Genomic DNA, 24,140 nt, shown 5'->3' on the forward strand with positions numbered 1-24,140 from the left:
TCTGTTTTTCAATTACTTTTTTTGCGGTGTACATCGTGCGGGAAAAATAATATTATAGTTTTATAGTTCGGATCGTTACGAACGCGGTGATACCAAATACTGTATGTGTAATTTTTTTTTTAACATATTCATTTTTTTCCTATAATAAAATACTTATCATAGAAAAAAAAGCAGTTTTTGTAACTTATAACTTGTTTTTACACTTTTATAAAACATTTTTATTACTTTTTTTTTATTTTTTACTTGTTTTACTTGCAGACCAGCAGCACTGATATCAATGGGCAGATGTTTGGAGGCGTTCAGCCCCCCGTATTTTTAGCCATTTTTAAGAGAGTTTACGGCCCGAAAAACGGTTGAAAATAAGCCGTATGAACATACCCTACTGATTCCCGTTGAAATCAATGGGAGGCAAAAGCAAAGCGTTTTCAGTGCTGATTCAGCGTGCAAAATACGCTGTGTGAACACAGCCTTAAAAAGTAAAACAAAATATAAGGTAAACCCAGATTCAAGACACAGCTCAGCAAATTCAATACTAAAGTCCTGGCTTGAATATTGGTTTGAATGGAGCCATGGCCGGCCTTAGCTATGTCGCACAGGGCGCCGGCCGCCATGCTGTAAGGGGGCGCCAGTGTGTACGAGCAGAAGAGAGGAGAAATGTTCCTCCCTCTGCACTGCTGCGTGAAGTGAGCGCTGATTGGAGGAGCAGCAGGTGCTTCTGTCTGCTCCACCAATCGGCACAGCCTGTACTGCAGTGTCACACACACTCAGCACCTCACCAGCTCCTTCCTGCTGTGCCGCTGCCCCAGTGAAGACTCCTCCACGGAGCTCCAGACTCAGGTAAGAAGAGCAGCAGCTTTAGCTTAATTTATGTCTATTTATATGCAGTGTGAGGGAGGGGGAGAGAGGGGGCTTTTAGTGATGTGTAACAGGATGTTTTTTTTAAAAGATCGATTTTGTGGGGGAGGGGAGACTAGGTTAGAGGTACTTTGTGTGTGTATTTTTTACAGATCGATTTTGAAGGTGAGGGGACATTGCCATAAATGCTATAGGAGTGTGGGGGGATTCTTTATAAATGTATTTTGTGAGGAGGGGGACTTCTGTATAGTTTATTTTGTGGTGCTGGAGCTTATTATGAATCATGGGGGAGGGGAACTTAGCGTTATGTATGGGGAGAAAGGATTCTTTAGGGTACGGCCACACGGAGCGGCCCTCACACTGTCGCAATGCGGCCAACAACCGCGCTGGCACTATGTAGGAGCGGCTGTCAAATACCTCGTTAAGGGGTATTCCGGTTACATTCACATGCGCACTGCCGCTCCATTCATTCTCTATGGGAGCGCCGGAGATAGCCGAGTGCAGTGTTCTGCTTTTTCCGGCGCTCCCATAGAAAATGAATAGGAGGTAAGTTGTTGTAATTTGCAAAATCGTGCGGCCATAAAGGGTGTATTCATTCATGGCCGCATGTTAACGCGGGTAAACCGTCCCTTTATCTGCAAAATCGTGCGGCCATGAATTAATATACCCTTTATGGCCGCAAGATTTTGCAAATTACAACAGCTTACTCCCTGTTCATTCTCTATGGGAGCGCCGGAAAAAGCAGAACACTGCACTCGGCTATCTCCGGCGCTCCCATAGAGAATGAATGGAGCGGCAGTGCGCATGAGCGTGTAACCGGAATACGTGCGGCCACTAACAGGCTGTTTGACAGCCGCACTGAACATGGTGCCGGCGTGGTTGTTAGCTGCGTTGCGACCGTGTCAGGGCCACTCTGTGTGGCCTTACCCTTAGGCTGGATTCACACGAGCGTGTGCCTTTTGCGCACGCAAAAAACGCTGCGTTTTGCCTGCGCAAAATGCATTTGACAGCTGCGTGTGTCAGTCCCGTATGATGCGCGGCTGTGTGCTTTTTGCGCAGCCGCCATCATTATGACACTCCATTTGGATGTTTGTAAACAGAAAAGCACGTGGTGCTTTTCTGTTTTCATTCATCCTTTTCACAGCTGTTGCGCGAATCACGCTGTTCGCATGGAAGTGCTTCCGTGTGGCATGCGTGGTTTTCACGCACCCATTGACTTCAATGGGTGCATGATGCGCAAAAAACGCTCAAAGAACGGACATGTCGTGACTTTTACGCAGCGGACTCACGCAGCGTAAAAATCACACACATGTCTGCACGGCCCCATAGACTAATATAGGTCCGTGCAACGCGCATGAAAATCACGCGCGTTGCACAGACGTAATTCCCGTTCGTCTGAATAAGCCATTAGAGATAATATTTGTGGGGGAGAGCAACTTGATTGTAAGGGTAGGAACACACAGGGCGGATACGTAAAACAACACAGTGTATACGTCCTAAGAACCGCAGGGAATTTCACCTGAAAAACAGCACCAAATTTTGGTGTCGTTTTTTGGTTGGAAAGACTGCAGAAATAAATTTTAAAAAAAAGCTAATAATCCCAGCCGTAGTCCCTCTCTCTCTCTCTGAGCGTAGCCCCGCCTCCTGCGATGACGCTGCTGTCCATGTGACCGCTGCATCCTTTGATTGGCTGCAGCTGTCACATGGGATTCATCGTCATCCCTGGAGGCTGGGCTACGCTCAGAACAGAATACGCATCACTATAACTACGGCCGGGTGTATTACCCTTTTTTTTTCTCATTTGAGATTAACGATAAGCAAAGTTTTTATCATTGATCTTCCCCTTTGTTAACACTGACCAAATATCATTATAATTGGTCAGAAACTGGCGAATCATGATAATTGGCTAAACTAAATAGGCCTGTAATGGGGGTATATTCAGGCTTAGTGCCTAGGGCAGCGTGAGTTGTAAATACGGCCCTGCTAAAGACGCAGATACTATTGAACACTATAGCGGAGCAGGGAGGTATCTCACTGCTCTGCGATCTACTAGGCTGGTGGTTCCCAGCATGAGGTTCCCATGAGAACCCTCCAGGGGGGCCGCGACACTCCCCTGGACAACTGCCACGGACGTGCTTTCTCTCCTCCTCCTCATAGCGCAAAGTGGATGTGAGTAGGAGGAGGAGATTTTTTTGCAGAACCCCTGTAGATGGCACCCCCTGACTAAATGGACAGAGACGTCAGGGGCTTCTCCTGGAGTGGAATCCCCGGTCACAGCGTCGGCAATGCTGAGGACAGGGATTCCGCTTCAGGAGTTAGTTGCCCCTGATGTCATTGTTCACATATGGACAGAGACATCAAGCACTCCGTCAAGGAGCGGAATCCCCAGCCACAGGGAGCTACAGTGGCGCTATCTACAGGAAGGGAGTGCTACCTACACAGGGTGTGTGTGGCACTACCTACAAGGGTGTGTGTGGCACTACAAGGGATCTGTGTGGCACTACTTACAAGGGGGCTGTGCGGCAAGGGGGGTATTTGTGGCACTACTTACTAGGGATGCACAATGCATCGAAACTTCGATACTGTGCATCCCCAAATGGTTTGAGCCACACAGCTAAGTATAGTAATACATGATGAATGAGAGCGGGGCTGCGGCTGTGTAATACAGCCATTGCCCCGCTCCTGAGTCCTGACAAGAGCGCGCAGCGAGGATGATGCGATGCGGCCAGCGCTGCACTAATGAGCGGCGGCACTGAAGACAGAACATGGCGGCTGCACTGCAAAACACCCCCATGTTCTGTCTTCGGTGTCTGCGCCGCCGCTCATTAGTGCAGCGCCCGCCGCATTACCTCATGCTGACCGCGCGCGCACTTCTGTCAGGAGCGGGGCAATGACTGTATTACACAGCCGCAGCCCCGCTCTATAACGGCGGAGATCAGAGAAACCGCTCATCTCCGCCGCTATTCTCCTGAATGCTGCGATCAAAGCTGACTGCAGCATTCAGGGGAAAGTGAGGAGGGGGGATTACCCTTGTATCGCGTCACAGGGAATTCCTGTGATTCGATCGAGGGCCATACCATATATGGGCAGACAGCCCAGGGTCCATTGAAGGACCCCAGGGCCGTCTTACCATATTTCCTGTTGTTAGGGCATTCTTAGGTATGTCCTAACAACTGCCTGTGTACTATACATACACAGGCTAATGTACTGGCATATATCTGATATATGCCAGTATATTAAAGTTTAAAAATAAAGTAAAAACATAAAGTAATGTTAAATTTAAAAAAATACACATACGCCTTTTTTACAATAAGCATTAAAATAAATCTCAATACATAAAATACACACACATTCAGTATTGGCGCGGCCGTAATAACCTGCACAACAATTTTTTTGCATAATTTATGATGTGTACGCTGTAAAAAAAAATTTTTAAAAAACTTCTTTCACTTATTAATGTGGGGCACGAGGTGTGATGAATTTAACCTCCATGTGCCTCAAATTAATAGTAATTAACCCCATAATGTACCTTACACTTAAACCCATTATGAGAAACATGATGGGGTTAATTACTATTAATGTGAGGCACATGGAGGTTAAATTCAGGATCACACCTCGCGCCTCACATCAGAAAATGGAAGAACTTTTTTTTATTACTGTTGGCAAAGTATCGTTTTGGTATCGAAATTGCAATACTACACAAAGTATCGGTATCGAAGTCCAAATTCAGGTATCGTGACATCCCTATTACCTACAAAGGGGCTGTGTTGCACGACCTACAGGGGGCTGTGCAGCAAGGGGGCTGTGTGGCACGACCTACAAGGGGGCTGTGTGGCACGACCTACAAGGGGGCTGTGTGGCACGACCTACAAGGGGGCTGTGTGGCACTACCTACAATGGGCTGTGTGGTACTATCTACAGGGGGCATCTGTGAGTGGCGGGCTGATGGTCATTTTACTGTGAGTGGGGGCTGATGGTAGTTTTACTGTGAGTGGGGGGCTGATGGTAGTTTTACTGTGAGTGGGGGGCTGATGGTCATTTTACTGTGAGTGGGGGCTGATGGTAGTTTTACTGTGAGTGGGGGGCTGATAGTCATTTTACTGTGAGTGGGGGCTAATGGTCGTTTTACTGTGAGTGTGGGCTGATGGTAGTTTTACTGTGAGTGGGGGGCTGATGGTCATTTTACTGTGAGTGGGAGCTGATAGTAGTTTTACTGTGAGTGGGGGGGGGCTGATAGTCATTTTACTGTGAGTGGGGGGCTAATGGTCGTTTTACTGTGAGTGGACGGGCTGATGGTCATTTTAGGGTATGTTCACACGGCAGCCTCCGTTACGGCTGAAATTCCGGAGCTGTTTTCAGCAGTAATGGCATGTGCAGGCGCTTTTCGCTGCGTCCATTACGGACGTAATTGGAGCTGTTTTTCCATGGAGTCAAGGGAAAACGGCTCCAATTACGTCTCAAGAAGTGACAGGCTTTTCTTTGACGCGGGCGTCTCTTTTACGCGCCGTCTTTTGACAGCGGCGCGTTAAAAAAATGACCGTCGGCACAGAATATCGTAAGACCCATTCAAATGAATGGGCAGATGTTTGCCGACGCTTTTGAGCCGCATTTTCGGACGTAATTCGGGGCTAAAAACGCCCGAATTACGTCCGTAAATAGTGTGTGTGAACCCAGCCTTACTGTGAGTGGAGAGGCTGATGGGCATTTTACTGTGAGTGGGGGGCTGATGGTCATTTTACTGTGAGTGGAGGGGCTGATGGTCATTTTACTGTGAGTCCCCCACAGGTGGTTTCCACCTCTGACCTCCAATTGAAATTAATAGTAGGAAGAAAATAGCTGTGGCGCTCGTTTGGAGCTTTTTTTGCTGCGTCTTTTGCATTCGCTTCAACGGCTTAAAAACAACGCTAAAAAAACCCCATCAAATAACGCTGTCAATTCAAAATCAGATTTTTTTCTGCCTTACAAAAAACGCTGTGTGAACATACCCTAAGAATGTAGTGCTTATTTTTAGCTATTTTCTGTCTTTCTCTAAACAATTTTTGGTAGGGGGGCCCTGAGGAATTTTTTTTTTCCAGGGGTGGCTCAAGTCCGAAAAGGTTGGGAAACTCTGTGTCAGGCTACAGCGGCGCCTGCAGCCTATGAGGCGCAGGGACAGGATCCCTGCACAGTCGACGTGATGACATCTCTGGATCAAGCCGGCCTACGCAAGGATCCTGTCAGGTGGAGGTGGGGGCAGTATGGCACTGTCTACAAGGGGGAGGTGGGGGCTGTATGTCACTTTCTACAATGGGGAGGTGGGTGCTGTATGACACTGTCTACAAGGGGGCGGTGGGGGGCACTGTGTACAAGAGGGAGGTGGGGCTGTATGACAATACAAGGGTTTGATGGGGGGCTGTATGGCACTACAACGGGCAGATGGGGGCTGTATGACATTACAAGGGGCAGATGGCGGCTGTATGGCACTGTCTACAAGGAGGAGGTGGGGGATTATGGCACTGTCTACAGGGAGGCTGTACGGCACAATCTACAGGGGGCACTTTCTACTAGGGGGGCTGTGGGGGCATTATACTCTGTGGAGGACATCATACTGTGTAGGGGCACTACAGGGGGCAATATAATGTGTGTGGCACTTAGGGGGCATAACACTGTGTGGGCACAATTAGAGGACAAAATACTGTGTCCTTGAAGGCGTTATAATATATTACATTATTAAATATTATTATTATACTGTGTGTGGGGCACTAAAGGGGCATTACACTGTGTGGGGGCACTATATAGGGCATTATACTGTGGGGAGGAATTATGCTTTTTTATGGGGCATTTTTTATAATGGCGTGGGGCGCCGAAAGATAATTTTGCACGGGGCGCCATCTACCCTAAGGCCGGCCCTGAATGGAGCCATCCTGTATTTGGTGATTTGGATCCACACATGGTCTCCATGACAACCCTGCAACTGACAAAAATCACAGCAGGAAGTTGGCAGTTTTACTACATGGGCTTTGGGCCTGTGTCTTGAAGCGATCATATCTCCGCACAGAAGTAAGTTATTAATGATCTTTTTCACGTTTTCAGTGTACATTAAGGGTATTTTGTCTTCTGGTGGACATCTCTTTACTATCAGGACAGGTTATTTGTAACATGACTTATGTAAGCCATAACACCTATAGAACAGATTCCTCTTTGGCTAGGGCTACATGATAAAATACAATCGCCCACAAAGCGACTTCAGTGCTTCGCTATAGAAACAAAGTCAGGAGGTTCCTTGCAACTATGGCATAAAGTCCGCCATTGGTTGACATTTTTTTTACGGTTGCAAAGTCACTTGCGACTTTTTCTTCCATTGGGAAACATGAAGAGGGAATTGCTAAGCAAAATGCGCCAAGAAAGTGGAGTAAATAGCCTTACACCAAATTAATTATGTTTTAGACACTTTTTGCACCATCTTTGACAATTTAAAAAGTGTCTAGGAAAAGCAGTGTGGTTAAGAGGAGTTGTAAAAGAGGGCAAATTTCTAAACATCTAGCGCCATTTTCTGGTGCAAAATATTGGTTTAAAATAAATAGCCGCCAGGAGGTAACAAAAGAAAGGGAAAAGTGTCTTGCCAGTTGTGCCAAATGTATCATTCTCCATGCACTGTTCTGCCAAATTTGGCGCAGTTTCTAATTGTCTAGTTGTATCCTGTCTAAAGTCTTTTTTACACCATCCGACACTCGGCCGGTGAAGCCAGCGCCCATCAACGAGACATCGTTGATAAGCGCTCGCTTGCTCCTGTCTCATGGATCTATGGATAGGGACGAGCGGTCGTTATTCCGTTTACACCGGGAGATGTGCTGCCGACAACGATAATCTTTTACTTTTTTAAAACGATACGACCAGAAGATGATGGAGCGTTTGCTCATTTCTCTGCTGATCGCTTCCTTGTTTACACAGGGCAATTATGGACAACGAGTGTTATATGAGTGCTGGTCTGCACGATAATTGCCCAGTGTAAAACCCCCTTAACATTACAACAGCAAGGGATATGTTCACACGCAAATTCAAAAACGTCTGAAAATACAGAGCTGTTTTCAAGGGAAAAGAGCTCCTGATTTTCAGATGTTTTTTAAGCCACTCATGATTTTTGCTGCGTTTTTCGCTGTGTTTTTTACAGCCGTTTTTGGAGCTGTTTTCTATAGAGTCTATGAAAGCGACCGCGTAAAAAAACGGCCCGTCGGAACAGAACGCAGTTTTGCCCATTAAAATTAATGGGCAGATCTTTGGAGGCATTCTGCTTCCGATTTTTCGGGCGTTTACGGACCGAAAAACGGCCAAAAATAAGCCATGTGAACATACCCTAAGGGTCCATTCAGACCTTGACACTGTGTTTTTGGATGCAGTTTGTAAAGCACCTCAACCGAAACGTCTCAATGGACCGTAAATCTGCCGCATTAAGTTTGGGATAACTCTATGATTTACAGGCGAACCCATGTCACTGCGGAACTCTAACCCTACACACCCAGGGAAAATAAATGTTCTGGGTTTACTTATAAACTATAGCTCTGGGTGGGTTAACCGCTTCATCACCAGGGTATTTTCATATTAATGACCAAACACAGTGGAGATAAGGCCCTTTTCCCACTGCGTTTTTTTACACTGGTTTTGACGCAGAAGCCCTGTTGAAATCCGCACCAAAAAAATGCCCCATATCACCCTCCATTAATTTCAATAGGAAGTAAAGGTGGAATTTTTCCCTAGCGTTTTTTGTCCGCTTCCCCAATCAACTGCTACATGTATATATACCCTTTACATGCTGGTGCGACGGCTATAAAAAAATTTTTGTTAGGTCACCTAAATATTATTTTTATTATGAAAAAGTTCTAAATTTAAAATGCAAACTAAGGCTATGTTCACACGGGGTATTTTGCAGGAGGAATATCTGCCTCAAAATTCAGTTTGGAAGTTTGAGGCAGATATTCCTCTCCCTGCACGCCGATTTTCGTGCCGTTTTTCGCCCGCGCCCATTGAGCGCCGCGGGCATAAAACAGCGCAAAATACGCTTTCTCTGCCTCCCATTGAAGTCAATGGGAGGTCAGAGGCGGAAGCGCCCGAAGATAGGGCATGACGCTTCTTTTTCCCGCGAGGCAGTTTTACTGCTCGCGGGAAAAAGACGCCGACGCCTCCCATTGAAATCAATGGGAGGCGTTCTCGGGCCGTTTTTGCTGAGTTTTGCGACCCGGCTTCCGCGTAAAAAAACTCTGCAAAATACCCCGTGTGAACATAGCCTAAAGCGTCTTTTTTTCTATTTTTTCTTTCAGTTTTAATTATAAATTGTATATAGTTGTAGTAAACAAAGTTTTATTGTAGGTTACCATTTCTGTTAACCTCTTGGCAACATCCACCGTACGTGTACGGTGGATGTGCGCCCTCACAATATAGCGCTTTCTATTGAAGTGAATGGGATAAGGCGGCTGCAATACCTGTGAATCGCCTTTACATCTGTGTCAACGATTCACAGTGAGCAAGTAGAAATGAAGAGTAAGCAGCTATTGATGATCGTTTTTTTGTTTTTTTTTAGGGACTGGATAACCCCTTTAATTACAAAAAAACAGTATAAGGCCGGATTCACACGAGCGTGTGCGATTTGCGCACGCAAAAAATGCGCTGTTTTGCGCGCGCAAAAGGCACTTAACAGCTCCGTGTGTCAGCCCCGTATGATGCGCGGCTGCGTGATTTTCACACAGCCGCCATCATTATGACACTCCGTTTGGATGTTTGTAAACAGAACAGCACGTGGTGCTTTTCTGTTTTCATTCATAGTTTTACAGCTGTTGCGCGAATCACGCGCGTCCCACGGAAGTGCTTCCATGTGGTGCGCGTGATTTTCACGCACCCATTGACTTCAATGTGCAAAATACGCGCAAAGAACGGACATGTCGTGAGTTTTTCGCAGCGGACTCACGCTGCGTAAAAATCACGCAACTGTCTGCACAGCCCGATAGACTAATATAGGTCCGTGCGACACACGTGAAAATCACGCGCGTCGCACGGACGTATATCCCGTTCGTCTGAATAAGCCCTTACTTTAAGAAATAAACCTTTTACCATTTTTCATGTAAAATAATAAAAAAAAATATGTAATTGGTATTTCCGCATCCGTAAAAATCCAAACTATTAAAATATTACGGAATTTAACGCGCACTGTTATCACCGTAGGAAAAAAAAAATCACTATGTCAGGATTGCTGTTTTTTGGTTACCTTGCTCCTCAAAAAAATGTAATAAAAAGTGATCAAAATGTTGTTTGTACCCCAAAATGGTACCAATAAAGAATACAACTCACCCCGCAAGAAAACAAACCCCAAGGCCGGGTTCCCACATAGCGTAAAATTCCACAGCATTTACAGTAGAAGCAAAGTGGATGAGAAATCGGGGAAGAAACGCAGCGTAAACTTTAAGAAATTGATCTGCGGTGCAGAATTTAATTTCGCAGCATGTCAATTTATGCTGCGTTTTTGTTGATTGTCCACCACAATTTGGTGCGGTTTTTGGATGGAATGTACTACGAGTTCCAGGTCAGATACGCTTCGTGGTTTTTACGCAACGTATCCATCCCGTGGGAACCAGGCAAATGCACACGATACTTATTACATGCGGGAAAAACGCAACGTAATACAGTACCAGCATAAACAATGAGATTCCTAGAAATCTACATGCTGCAGTATTTTCCCGCACATAAATTGTCCTGCGGTGCGGATTTTAAAATTACGAATTCTATCTGCCTAGTGCAGAGGAAAATCGCACCAAAACATGCAGCATGAAAACACTGCAATTTACGGTACAGCAAAGTGAATGAGATTTAGCAAATCTTAGCCACATCAATTTAGGCTGTGTATTCTAAACGGAGATGCTGCATTTTTGGCCCATAGACTTGAATGTGGAGCATAAATTCCACACTAAAATATGCAAGTTACGTTTTATACAGCGTTTACACAGCGGAAACACAGTTGAAAACCGCTGAAAATCTGAAGGTGCACATACAGTTTGCTATAATCAATTCTTGACACTAAACCGCAGCGTTTCTGCAGCAATGTGCGCAGCAAAAATGCACTATTTGCTGAGGATTTCTGAGAAAGATTTGTAACCATTTTTTGACATAAAAAACTGCAGTGTATCCGGTGTGTGGGAAGATACCCTAAGGCCGGGTTTACATGAGCGTGTGTGTTTTGCGCACGCAAAAAACGCGGCGTTTTGCGTGCGCAAATGGCACTTAACAGCTCCGTGTGTCAGCCCCGTATGATGCGCGACTGCGTGATTTTCGCGCACCCGCCTTCATTATGACACTCCGTTTGGATGTTTGTAAACAGAAAAGCACGTGGTGCTTTTCTGTTTTCATTCATCCTTTTCAGTGCTGTTGCGCGAATCATGCTTGTCCCACGGAAGTGCTTCCGGTGACATGCGTGGTTTTCACGCACCCATTGACTTCAATGGGTGCGTGATGCGCGAACAGTGCACAAATATAGAACAGGTCGTGAGTTTTTCGCAGCGGACTCACGCTGCGTAAAAATCATGCACCTGTCTGCACGGCCACATAGACTATCAGAAGTCTGTGCGACGCGCGTGAAAATCTCGCGCGCTGCACGAACGTATAACACGCTCGTGTAAATGAGCCCTAAGGGTCAGGTCACACTGCATTTTTTGGTGCTTATATTGACGTGGTGCGATTTTAACAGCTCTGAATCAGCGCCCTAAATAGCCCCGCATTGATTTTAACCCGTTAGTGACCGGCCCATCGTGTTTCTACGTCGGTCACTAACGGGCCTTATTCCGATGCCATAGACTTTTTACGTCGCGGCATCGGAATAAGTAAACAGAGCAGGGAGCTGTCAAATCTCCCTGCTCTCGGCTGCCAGAGGCAGCTGAGGGCTGGGGGCGTCCCTGCTCTGCCGGGTGAGATCGATATTAGTATCGTTCTCACCCGTTTAACCCCTCAGATGCGGTGCACAATAGCGTGCACCGCATCTGAGTGGTTTTGGAGAGAGGGAGGGAGCTCCCTCTCTCTCCCACCGACACCCGGCGATACGATCGCCGAGTGTCTGTGTCTCCAATGGCAGCCGGGGGTCTAATAAAGGCCCCCAGGTCTGCCTTGAGTGAATGCCTGCTAGATCATGCCGCAGGCATGACCTAGCAGATGCCTGTCCGTGTTAAACGGACAGGCAGTAATACACTGCAATACAAAACTATTGCAGTGTATTATAAATGTGATCGCAGAATCGCATATTATAGTCCCCTAGTGGGACTAGTAAAAAAGTGAAAAAAAAGTTTAATAAAGTTAATTTAAAAAAAAATGTGAAAAAAAATGAAAAACCCAGCTTTTCCCCTTACAAAATGCTTTACTATTAAAAAAACAAAATAAAGTTAAAAAGTTACACATATTTGGTATCGCCGCGTCCGTAACGACCCCGACTATAAATCTATAACATTATTTAACCCGCACGGTGAACGCCGTAAAAAATGTAATAAAAAACTATGGAAAAATTGCTGTTTTCTGTGAATACTGACTTTAAACAAATGTGATAAAAAGTAATCAAAAAGTCGCATCTACTCCAAAATGGTACCAATAAAAGCTACAAGTCTTGCCGCAAAAAAAAGCCCTCATACAACCGCATCGGCGAAAAAATAAAAACGTTACGGCTCTTCAAATATGGAGACACAAAAACAAATAATTTTGAAAAAAAAGCGTTTTTACTGTGTAAAAGTAGTAAAACATACAAAAACTATACAAATTTGGTATCGTTGCAATCATAACAACCCGCTGAATAAAGTTATTGTGTTATTTATATCACATGGTAAATGGCGTAGATTTAAGACGCGAAAGAGTGGCGAAATTTCAGGTTTTTTTCTATTTCCCCCCAAATAAAAGTTAATAAAAGTTAATCAATAAATAATATGTCCCCCAAAATGGTGCTATTAAAAAATACAACTTGTCCCGCAAAAAACAAGACCTTATACAGCTATGTCGACGCAAAAATAAAAAGGTTATAGCTCTTGGAATGCGACGATGGAAAAACTTAAAAAATGGCTTGGTCATTAAGGTTTAAAATAGGTTGGTCACTAAGGGGTTAAAGAGAGGCAGATGCAGTGTTTTTCCTGGGCGGCATTCTTTTTCTTTGGAGTTTCTTTGGTTTCCACCTCTGACCATTAAGGGCAATGGGAGGCAGAAAAATAACCGCAATGCTCGTTAAAAGTAATTTTTGCCTCTTCTTTTTTTTTTTTTTTAAAAGAGACTCTGTCACCACATTATAAGTGCCCTGTCTCCTACATAAAGAGATCAGCGCTATAATCTAGATGACAGCAGTGTTTTTTATTTACAAACAACGATCTGTTTTCACCACTTTATCATTGATTTTAGATTTATGCTAATGAGTTGCTTAATGCCCAAGTGGATGTGTTTTTACTTTAGACCAAGTGGGCGTTGTGCAGAGGAGTGTATGACGCTTACCAATCAGTGACCAATCAGCGTCATGCACTCCTCTCCATTCATTTAGGCAGTGCATAGGGATCCTTTTAGGTTGTGCGGTCTTATACTAACACATTAACGATACTGAAGTGTTTAGACAGTGAATAGACATTCCGCGGGATGTCTATTCACAATCTATGCATTTCGTTACTGTTTCTGTGGTAGTTACAGCAGAGGAAGTGTAATCTCGCGTGATTACGCCGTAAATGACAGGTTACAACGAGATTACACTTCCTCTGCTGTAACTACTACAGACAGAGTAACGAAGTGCAGAGATTGTGAATAGACATCCCGTGGAATGTCTATTCACTGTCTAAACACTTCAGTATCGTTAATGTGTTACTATAAGGCCGGATTCTCACGAGCGTGTGCAATTTGCGCTCGCAAAAAACGTGGCGTTTTGCGTGCGCAAACGGCACTTAACAGCTCCGTGTGTCAGCCCCATATGATGCGCGGCTGCGTGATTTTCGCGCAGCCGCCATCATTACGACACTCCGTTTGGATGTTTATAAACAGAAAAGTACGTGGTGCTTTTCTGTTTAAATTCATAGTTTAACAACTTTTGCCCGAATCACGCTCGTCCCACGGAAGTGCTTCCGTGTGGTGCTTGTGATTTTCACGCGCCCATTGACTTCAATGGGTGAGTGATGCGCGAAATACGCCCAAAGAACGGACATGTCGTGACTTTTTCGCAGCGGACTCACGCTGCATAAAAATCACGCAGCTGTCTGTACGGCATCATAGACTAATATAGGTCCGTGCGACGCGCGTGAAAATCACTCGCGTTACACGGACGTATATCCCGTTCGTCTGAATAAGCCCTAAGACAGCACATACTGATCTAAAAGGATCCCTATGCGCTGCCTAAATGAATGGAGAGGAGTGCATGACGCTGATTAATGAATGGAGAGGAGTGCATGACGCTGATTGGTCAGCGTCACACACTCCTCTGTACAACGCCCACTTGGTCTAAAGTAAAAACACGCCCACTTGGACATTAAGAAACTCATTAGCATAAATCTAATAAATTGGTGAAAACAGATAGTTTTTTTAAATAAAAACCACTGCTGTCACCTACATTATAGCGCCTATCTCCTTATGTAGGAGATAGGGCACTTATAATGTGGTGACAGAGCCTCTTTAACCAAAAACCCCACGTGTTGTGGTCGTATCAGGGTTCATAGGTAGACCAAGGCCAGTTTCAGACTAGCGTAACACGTTTTTTAAAACCAGACTTAGTCATCTTTTATTATATAAAAGCAGTAAGGCTAGATTCACCCGGGCATTGTGCATCTCGGACGTGAAAAACTGTAGTTTTTCACGTCTGAGGTGCATCCGTGCTCTGCACTGCGGGATGCGATATCACGCATCCCCCATAGACTAGAGTCTCTGGAGGGATGCGTGACACAATAGGACATGTCCTATTTTCTCACAGACCCTTCACATGGTCCGTTGAAACAACAGCTGTGTGAACGACCAGATTGAATTATATAGGTCCGTATGACGGCCGTTGAAACAACGGCCGTCACACGGACGTTTAACACTTTCGTGTGAATAAGGCCTTAGTCTTATGAACTTTTCGACTATGTACACTTTTTGTAGCCAATTTTCATTTTTATTGCTCCAGTGCATTTAAAATTAAAAATGAAGCCACCTTGTAAATCTTGTAAATTCCCTACCGATCCGTGTCTACAGGTCCTATGCAGGTCTTAGGGTCTCCATGGTAACTGACACTAAACAAACCCTTTTACGTGTAGTCTTATTCCGCAGTCATACTCCCTTTCATTTGTCCCATTTTTATCGCTAAACTACTGAATGTATATTAGGACCAATTAGAGGATAGATGGAGTGAAGTATAACGGCAGAATCAGACTGCACGGGATCTATTTGTAGTATAAGGCTGGGTTCACACGACCATGTTACGTCCGTAATGGACGGAACGTATTTGGGCCGCAAGTCCCGGACCGAACACAATGCAATTTTAAACGTTTGATGATAGTGTAGTGTAGTTACTCTTTAAATATAACACATTTTGAAGCTGGCATGTACTCAGTAAAGTATCTGATGGCACTGACATAAAAAAGGAAACAAAAAAGGAACAATGTCACATTGTTGGCTAAATAAAAATAGAACTCAACATTTATGTCAAACATACAGTAAAAGCATGAAAAGTATAAAAGTAAAATGTATTAATCAGTTTGTCATCAGAACCCTACTCTCAATACATTAAAGGAAAACCGTCTAAAAATTAATTAAAAAAGAAAAAAATAACTCGCGCTGCTACTACAAATAATTAGTTTTGCTACAAAAAAAGTGGCCTGGTTGCCCATAACAACCAATAATTTAGGTTGCTTTATGATTATAGGTAGAATTCTGATTATTGTAACTAACATTGTGACATCATCATGGAGCTTATAATTCCCTACTGTGTACATGCATGATGAAGTAACTAGCAGGAACTCCACTGTGACTATGATCCTTGGTATACGTTTTCTTCATGTAAGTACAATGTTTCTTTTTTAGGCCCTGTTCACACAAAGTTTTTTTGGCGCTGACTTTGATGCGGAATCCGTATCGGAATCAGTGCTAAAAAAACCAGCCAAAATCGACCCCTTTGATTTCAATCGGAGGCAGAGACGTGTTTTTTTTCCCCCAAGCAGCTTATAGCCTCTTGCGGGGAAAAAAAGTGGCAAGTCGTGGTTTCCGCCACTGACCACCCATTAAGAGGCAGAAAAACCCCACGCCGCTCGCTTCTGAGCATTTTTCACGTTGTTTTTACCTTCAATTGCCCATGGCAAAAAACGCCACGAAATATGCTGCATAAAACGCAGGGAAAAAAGCGCAGGCAGGTCAAAGTCTGCCTCAAAATTCCTGAAGTCTGCCTGCAAAAAACTCTGTGTCAACAAGGCCTAAGAATGAAATATGATATGAACTGTAACAATGTATTGCCCTGTACCCATTAGTTGAACGCAAACCCTGCTGGGAATGTCCAGGAGACTCTTATAAAAAGGGGGAGGCCTCCTGGAAGAGTAGGCTCTTCTGGGGGCCATGCTGTCAGTGCTGTGCAGGTAGAAGGGAAAAACATATACAAAAATAGAAAAAAAAGGTATCCGCACATACACTTATACTGTACAGCATTCATAATCTTCTATTGTGCAGACTTATGCAAAATATTTCATTTTGACTGATGATTGACAGTATTGCGTCTGGATAACTTTTTTCTTAGGATACTGCAAAGTGTATGCCACTATGTTTCATAATGGACATCAATGGACAACAAATCATAGGTATACGTTTGCATACATTTAAACAGTATGGGTGTATTCACACGTGGTCATATCGTGGTTTTGCTTAAATTTTGATGTGCTGTCATCCCAACATGTGAATGTTCCCTATATGTTTGGATCCTAATGAAGAGACAAAAGATAAAATGTAAAGTGACTGTTGCAAGGGAAATGTATCACTACATACCGGCCGTTCAAACGAATAACTATCCATGTAATGAATGGAAGCGCCGGATTCAGCAGAGCCGGCCAGCTGCCACTATGACGTCCATGTGTCCTAATATGCATATGCACAGGCAGTGGCATAATTACCGCTGTAGCAGCCGTAACGGGCACGCATTCCCCCGCTATGGCTGCTACAGCACGACGCCACTGAAGGGGTTGTTCCTACTAAAGACATGCATCCCCTATACACAGGATAGGGGATACATGTGGGTTCGCTGGGACGCCCAGCGATAAGGAGAACGAGGCAAAGTCCCCCGAAATTCTCCATGACAAACCTTGGACTTCCGGGGGTTTGTCGGCAGCTCCATAGAAATTAATTGTGCACTGGTCGCGCTTGTGCGCATGCGTGACCAGCGCTCCTTTCATTTTTATTGAACTCCGCAGACCCCGGAAGTCCGAGGTTTCTCATGGAGAACTTTGGGGGACTTTCGGTCCCCTGTTCTCCTTATCGCTGCCAGCGATCACACATGTATCCCCTATCCTTGTTCTTGATAGAGGTAACCCAGATGACTTAGGGCGTAGTAGCTAGGGGTGCAGAGTTAGCAGTTGCACATGGGCACTGTAGCCCAAAGACCCATTTGAAACATAGCATACAATTAATATACATGGAACATGGTAGGTGTGGGGGGGTCCTGTTACAAATTTTTGCACTTGTGTTGATGACATATTCCACAAAAAATTGACACAGTAAACAACACAGTACACGCATAATACACTCCCAAAAAAACACAAACATAAGAAAAAGAAAGCAAATCAAGGAATATATGAAATTCTCCCACACCAAGTAATTTAACGTTCACTCTTTTTTACAAAAATATAATAAAAAGCACACTCAAAATAGAGCCTTTAAAACACGTAAAGGCTGTATACATGTTTAAAGCTAATTTTCCTTTAATTAATCAATGTTTTATTTGATTTTAAACAACTTTTAAATTTTATTTAAAAAAAATTGACTTTTTGAGATACAGCTTCTATGTATTTTTTATACATGTTAGCTGTATCCTGCCGTCAAAGCCGATTCTGTCAGGTCAGAAGGTTCATGAATTTAGGTGTAATTATTATGAGCTGGATCCTGCGTGACTTGACCAGCTTTCACCGGACCTGTGAGTGCAGCTGAGCTGTCGGAATGGGCTTTGACGGTAGGATACAGCGTCTATGTATACAGGATACATGGAAGCTGCATCTCAAAAAGTAAAAAAAAAATGACACTGTCGGTGATGATTCAACAATTTTAGGCCGTATTCAGATGAACGTACGTAGAATATGTGTCCGTGTGACGGCCATTAAAACAACAGCCGTCACACGGACGCATGTATATCAATGAGACCGTTCACATGGTCGTTGTTTCAACAGACCGTGTGAAGGGTCCGTTGACACATAGAACATGTCCTATTTTCTTCAGTTTTCACGGATCTGTCCATAGACCTAAGTCTATGGGGATACGTGAAAACGGGACCGCCACAGGGCTACTCAGACGTGAAAAAATTAGATTTTTCATGTCCGATTTTCCCTACGTTCGTCTGAATAAGGCTTAAGAGTGTAGAGACACAGCCGTTTGACAAGGGGAAAGGCAACACCCAGTTGTAAATTTATATCCAGTAGGAATAACACATACCTCCCAAATGCCCCGGATTCAGAGGGACAGTTCCGGATTCCGGGCGGTGTCCTGCTGTCCCAGGCGGCCAGGGGTATATCTTGCTGTTAACTGTGTCTGCATCCTCAGGACGCAGATACAGTTGAACCCAGTGCTTAAGTAGGGAACCATCAGGTCCCTGCTTCAGCATTAGTTCAGAGCGAAGGAGCAGAGGGAGCTCCTCCACTCGCCGAGGACTCCCTGGGCACAGCGTTACTTTAAGCACTGTGCCAGGGGAAGCCCTTGACGTCCCTGTCGGCAACGCTCTGGCAGGGGATTCCGCTCCAGGAGTAGCCCTTGACGTCAGTTTCCATGCATTGAAGTCCCAATGGCGCCATCTACAGTGGGGGGCACTATCTACATGGACACTGTCGTGCTATATATGAACACTATTCTAAAGGGGACACTGTGGCACGGTCTACATGGGCACTGTGGCACTATCAGGTCACTGGCACTTTATATATGGGCACTGGCACTGGGCAGTTAAGGGGGCATTATAATGTATGGGGAAGCTGTGGGGGCATTATACTGTATGGTGGCAGCAATGGGGGCATTATACTGTATGGGGCAGCTATGGGGGAATTATACTGTATGGGGCATCTATGACAGCTAGGGGGCATTATACTGCATGGGGGCAGCTTTGGGGCCATTATGCTGTATGGGGGCAGCTTTGGGGGCATTATGCTGTATGGGGCCATTATGCTGTATGGGGGCAGCTATGGGGGGCATTATGCTGTATGGGGGCAGCTATGGGGGCATTATGCTGTATGGGGCAGCTATGGAGGGCATTATGCTGTATGGGGCAGCTATGCGGCATTATGCTGTATGGGGCAGCTATTAGGGCATTATACTGTATGAGGGCATTTGTGGGCATCACACTGTATGGGGCATTATGCCGTTTGGGAGATTTTTTTGGGGCATTATACTTAATGGGGCAATCTGTGTGGGCATTATATTGTATGAGGGCATCTGTGTGGGCAATATACTGCATGGGAGAACCTGTGTGGGCATTATAATGTATGGGGGCATCTGTGTTGGCTTTATACTGTATGGGACATCTATGGGGCATTATACTGTATGGTGGCAGCTATGGGGGCATTATACTGTATGGTGGCAGCTATGGGGATATTATACTGTGTGGGAGGCACTATGGGAGCATGATACTGTGTGGGCTGAACCAGGTGTGTATGGGCGGGGATTGGGTGGGATTAGAGGCTGGGCTTAAACGGAAAAAAAATTGCAGCGATGCACTACGAGCACCGCATCAGTTGTCCCTCTTTGTGATACTTGAAAGTTGGGAGGTATGATAACAGAGAAATAGCACATTGTAGGTTCCTAAGAAATTGTGCTCCAGAATTGTTATTTAATGGGTAATACAAGCATTTACTAAAACAGACATGTCAGGAGAGCTGATAGGTCCTCTTCAATTGTTATGTATTCTGCCAGTTACTGTGTCTGATCAGTACTGTATTCTCCTCTATAGTCTGCAGTGTAATAATACTATGCAGGGTGTCAGTATAGAACGGGTATCTGACCAATGTGACATGGTCACTGTATGGCGGTATCATTGGTTATTTTGGTGCTTGTTTAGTGGCAGCATACGCCTGTCCCTGACCATGTGACTAGGTATTTCTATGTTTACTTTTATTTTCCTTCTTGTGTTGATGATGTCATTTACATATTGAAGTGAGTGGCGAGGGATGTGACCAAAGTAACGCAATAGTCGCTGCTATTTTTCTGCATTATGTGGGTGACGGGGGCCATATTGTATGTGGGCTGGTGGGATTTGTATACAAGGGCAGCTTTTTAGTTCTAGTTTGGCCTTGCCTGTGAGCATAATGATTTGACTGCTGAGAAGTGATCTCTACAGAACAGGGTGAAAATCTATTATGGGGTTTAGTGGCCAGAGTGAAAAAAAAATTATCATCATCAAAAATTCTTAAACAATATGTTTAATTAAAAACTTTATTTAAACAATAGGTCATTTTCTGATGAGACATTCCCTCTTAAGGGTTAAAATACTAGTGTAAAGAGTGTAGACATGTCATATAGTGTTATGAAGGGGAGTGGACTCAAAGGTAAAATTTGATGACTATGGATAAAGCGTAAAACACTGCGGATTTTCCGCAACGGATTTCATTGTGGAAAATCCGCAGCGTATTACAGTAGCAGCAGAGTGGATGAGATCAAAAAAAACAACTAAGAAATCGTTCTTATATTGACCTGCGGTGCTGTTTTATCATTTCTCAGCCTGGTAATTCATGTTGCGGAATCGCTGCTCTTCTGTTGCGTGTTTTCCCCATCGAATTCAATGGGGAGGTAATAGCCACAACATATAGGCAAATTTGGTGATTTTTGTGGTGGAAATGCTGCAATTCCACTGCAAAAATCGTAAATCCAGAGAAAATAAGAAGCTTTTTTTCGGTTTAAATATAATAAAGAACTTCATACTTACCCCCGGGTGTTGTCATAGCGACGCGATTCTTTATTCTAAGTGCAGCTCGGCCTCCTGAGATGACGTTTCGTCTCATGTGACTGCTGCAGCCAATCAAAGCCTGCAGCGTCATTTCAGGAGGACTGGCTGTACCCAGAGCAGAGGAATGCTGGGTCGGACTGTCCCACCAGAGGATGCGGTTTGGTTGATTTATTCTTGATTTAATAATTCCTTTGTCGAATGACAATGACATTTCCAAGCCCAGTATATTTTGTTTGTCAGTATGTTACACAATCTTTCTGGTTATCAGCAGTGTTCATGAAACTCTTCCCTAAATTAAAGGGAATGTGTCGCGAATTAAAAAATTTAGTAAGTTACTTATTTGTATTATATTTTTTAAGGCTTTTTTGCTGTATTTTTTTTTCTTCCACAAGGTGGAAAGTATTAAAAATAAAATTTTAATGTGACATGTTTTCCTATGTTGGCCACCAGGGGGAGCACTTCCCAAAAATTACAGCAAGGGGGATCAGGCAATGCAACCTGACTTACAGCTGCTGTAAATGTGGGAGGGAGACTCACCCGCTCTCTATTTTTGGCTACAAGCCAAGAAAAGGTGTCTTCAATTTGCTAAGCAGTGTCCAGCTCCCATTTTGGGAGTATTTTTGACAGAAGCTACAGGACAGACCAAAAGGCCCAGTGCCCGACCATAACTACAGATGGTCGGATACTGGATCGTACCCGGCTCTTCCCGATATCCCTGGTGGCGGTGGGTACCGTAGTAATAATGGTGGGTTAGTGCCAGCTTTTTCCACTGGTTAACACTAAGCCCCGCCTTAGTAATGGACGTCATCAAACAGACAACTGCCATTACTAAGGTGGTAATAAAGTATTAAAAAAGACACAGAGACATAAGAAAATCATTTTTTATTGAAATAAAAATTCCCACACAACCCTCTTTCAACATCTTATTTAAAAGAAAAAAAAAAAGAAGATCATCGAAGTAGTCCAACTAATCTACGACGAAGTCCAAACGGTCAAGTGGAACCTGCAAAACAAAAAAAAATAACAGTTAATAATATGCTGCTGTTTCTTCTTTCCTTGCTTCTACTGTGAATCACCATGTAGTAACACGGCGGCTCACAGTAGGAGCAAGGAATGACGGACCAGCAGTGCTCGCCGCTGATCCTTCAAAACAGCCGCCAATCAGCTGTTTTGAAGGAACAGAGGCGAGAGTTGATATGCGGCTGCGAAGGATCAGCGGCGTTGGTGTGCAGCTGATCCTGAATAGACGCCAATCAGCTGTTTTGAAGGAACTGTGGCAAGCACTGCTGCTCCGTCGAGCGCCCCCCCCATACACAAACCCCCCCAAACATGCAACCGCACCAAACACAGACCCCAACACACACAAAATCCCCCCCCATGCACACACACACAAACTTCCCTGCACACACATGCACACACAAGCACGCACACACACCTTACCTAAATGTTTGGGGGGGTTTGTGTGTGGGGGGGGGGCACTCGACGGAGCAGAGGTACTCGCCGCTGATCCTTCCAAACAGCTGATAGGCGACTGTGAAGGATCAGCGACGCTCGGGTGCCGCTGATCCTTCATAGTCGCCAATCAGCTTGTTTTGAAGGAACAGCGGCGAGCACAAACAAATCCCCCAAAACATGAAACCGCGCCAGATCCCCACACACACACACAAACCCCCCCCCCCACACACACACAAACACACACGAACAATCCCCACGCGCTCACACGTACACACCTTACCGGCAGCTGGTCTTCTCCAAAGTGGCGCCGTCTTTCCCCCTACAAGCCAGCTTCTCTGCTGGGTCGCTCTGAACTGAGCATGCGCATTACTGTGCGAGACGGCAGAAGCACAGTATGTAACAATCGGCTCCCGTTCGTTATGCCATAATGCTGCCATATTTCATCTGTGTATGTGTCGTTAAGCGACATATCAGCCCCCAGTGAATTAAAAAAGTGAACAATTATCAGATTTTAATTTTCATTTTTTCCTCCCCACTTTCCAAAAGCCATAACTTTTTAATTTTTCCGTCGATATAGTCCTATGAGGGCTTGATTTTTGTGGGACAAGTTGTAGTTTTTCGTTGCACCATTTATTGTGCCATATAATGTACTAGGAAACAGGAAAAAGATTATTTGTGGGGTAGAAAATGAAAAACACATGGATTCCTCCATTGTTTTTTGCGCTTCATTTTTATGGAATTCACCTTTCAATTAAAATATGTTAACTTTTTTCTGTGGGTCAATACGATTACGGCGATACTAAATATATATAGTTTTTTCTATGCTTTACTATTTTTACAAGGAAAAAATTAAGCGTAAAAAAAAATAAAAATTATTTTGTATTGCCAAATTCTGAGAGCCATAACTTTTTTATTTTTCCGTCAATTAAGTGGTATGAGGGCTCATTTTTTGCGGGTCTAAGCTGTAGTTTTTAATGCTACAATCTTTGGAGTACATGTAAGATTTTGTACACTTTTCATTACATTTTTTGTGGGAGATGAGGTGACCAAAAAATATCAATTCTGGCATTTACATTTTTTGTTTTTTTACGGCGTACATCGTACGGGTTAAGTAAGAATATATTGTAATAGTTCAGACCATTACGGATGCGGCGATACCAATTATGTTTATTTTTTTATTTTTTTTCCAATGCTTTAGTGGGTAAATGCGAAAAGTGTTTTTTTTTTAACTTATAATATTTTTTTTTTTATTACATTCAAAAAAATACTTTTATTTTACTAATTTTACTTTTTTTTTTATTAGTCCCCGCTAGGGGACTTCAACTAGCGATCCACTATATACTATAGCCGTCCAAAATTTTGCATGCTCCCTTAGACTTCTATGGGTGAGTCCGTGCCGCAATTGCAGACAGGAATAGGATATGTTCTATATTTTGCTTTTTAGTTCTACAGCCTGGACACACATCAGTAAATATACGGAAAGGTGTCCGTGGCCAATAGAAATTTGTGGGTCACCAGATTATCCTTAATTATGGATTTGTAATTACAGATAGAAGCTTTGGTCATGTGCATGGGGCCTCATTTAGGGGTTTTGCTCAGAGCCAAATACATGCTACTTGGCTACATGGCTTCTTGAGGCTTCTGGTCAGGATGGGGTGGTCTGTGCATCCTCTTGCATTGTAAGACTTGAGGTGGGATCTCTAGTTTGACTCCTCAG

The 24,140-nt window shown here is 44.1% G+C and overlaps 1 long non-coding RNA gene across 1 annotated transcript in view; it reads left to right on the top strand.

The window, feature by feature from the left end:
- The first annotated feature begins 767 nt into the window (after positions 1 to 767).
- The window catches only part of LOC142750010 (uncharacterized), a 29,823-nt gene continuing 6,450 nt past the window's right edge, over positions 768 to 24,140 (top strand). The window contains exon 1 of the long non-coding RNA XR_012882552.1: positions 768 to 837. This is a non-coding gene — a long non-coding RNA (uncharacterized LOC142750010). The remainder of the gene's footprint in view (positions 838 to 24,140) is intronic.

Source organism: Rhinoderma darwinii, chromosome 3 (assembly GCF_050947455.1).
Source record: "Rhinoderma darwinii isolate aRhiDar2 chromosome 3, aRhiDar2.hap1, whole genome shotgun sequence".
In the NCBI taxonomy this organism is placed as follows: Eukaryota; Metazoa; Chordata; class Amphibia; order Anura; family Rhinodermatidae; genus Rhinoderma; species Rhinoderma darwinii.